At 60.6% G+C, this 835-nt stretch overlaps 4 non-coding genes across 4 annotated transcripts, besides 1 other annotated feature; all 4 read left to right on the forward strand.

Moving 5' to 3' along the window:
- Positions 1 to 61: 61 nt before the first annotated feature.
- On the forward strand, positions 62 to 151 carry Tc00.1047053484313.10. Its single transcript, XR_008254946.1, has one exon. It is a non-coding gene; the product is annotated as a C/D small nucleolar RNA (snoRNA), TB11C4C3 (small nucleolar RNA).
- Positions 152 to 297: 146 nt separating this feature from the next.
- On the forward strand, positions 298 to 369 carry Tc00.1047053484313.20. The gene has a single exon (XR_008254947.1). It is a non-coding gene; the product is annotated as an H/ACA snoRNA, TC11C4H3 (small nucleolar RNA).
- A 106-nt stretch (positions 370 to 475) lies between these two features.
- Tc00.1047053484313.30 lies at positions 476 to 572 on the forward strand. Its single transcript, XR_008254948.1, has one exon. It is a non-coding gene; the product is annotated as a C/D small nucleolar RNA (snoRNA), TB11C4C1 (small nucleolar RNA).
- Positions 573 to 577: 5 nt separating this feature from the next.
- Positions 578 to 614: a microsatellite.
- A 67-nt stretch (positions 615 to 681) lies between these two features.
- On the forward strand, positions 682 to 768 carry Tc00.1047053484313.40. Its single transcript, XR_008254949.1, has one exon. It is a non-coding gene; the product is annotated as a C/D small nucleolar RNA (snoRNA), TB11C4C2 (small nucleolar RNA).
- The last annotated feature ends 67 nt before the right edge of the window (positions 769 to 835 follow it).

Raw genomic sequence — 835 nt, forward strand, 5'->3', positions numbered from 1 at the left:
AGAAAGAGAAAGAGAGGGCCGAATTGCCCGGAGGTGGGTTGTGGTGGGCGCACGCCGCTGCTGATGGAAGCAACCAACTCTTGTGCGCGAGGGCGCGTGGCCCCGTGAACGCGCTTGCGTGATGGCCAAAAACAAACTCAACAGGTCTGACAGCCGCCCCGCCCGCCGCAACCTCGCCGGCTGGCCCCCGCGCCTCCCCTCGCATGGCCAGGAAAGGCGCGTCTTGAGACCCACCGCTCCGTGACGCTGGGCGCTTGGGTGCATCGGCGCCCCGAGAAAGAGACACGCCGGTCGTGAAGCGCAGCGACCCTTGGGCCGGTGGCGCGCTGTCGGTGCCGCGCGTGGCGCCACTGCCCGGTTGCGCGAGAGTTTGCGGTGACGGTGCGCGCGTCGAGGCTCCCTCCCCAGTTCGGGAAACGATGGGAAAAAAAAAAACCAAAGAGGACGCGCACGGGTGAGAGATGCGGCTGCGACGCGTGATGAAATTCCACAGTTTCCTGTCAGTCTGACGACGAAAACGCGTGAGGACGCAATTCCCGACTCAGCTCACACTGAAGTGCTTTGCTTTACACCCCCATCTTTCTTTTTTTTTCTTTTTCTTTTTTTCTTTCTTTGTCCCTCTGCTCTCGCTGCGCGGTTTTGCGGCCCAGCGACGCGCACGCCCGCACACACACACACGCGCTACGATGGAGACATGTTGTTCGAGGTCCAAACAGTTTGAGCGACGCATTGAGAACGGAACAATAAAAATCACCTTTCGGCTGAGCGCCCGCTCCCCTCCCTCCCACTTCCTGCTATTGTTGTCGTTTTTCTTTCTTGCGCAACGGCGCGCACG

The sequence above is a fragment of the Trypanosoma cruzi genome (assembly GCF_000209065.1).
Source record: "Trypanosoma cruzi strain CL Brener chromosome Unknown tcruzi_1047053484313, whole genome shotgun sequence".
NCBI lineage: Eukaryota > Euglenozoa > Kinetoplastea > Trypanosomatida > Trypanosomatidae > Trypanosoma > Trypanosoma cruzi.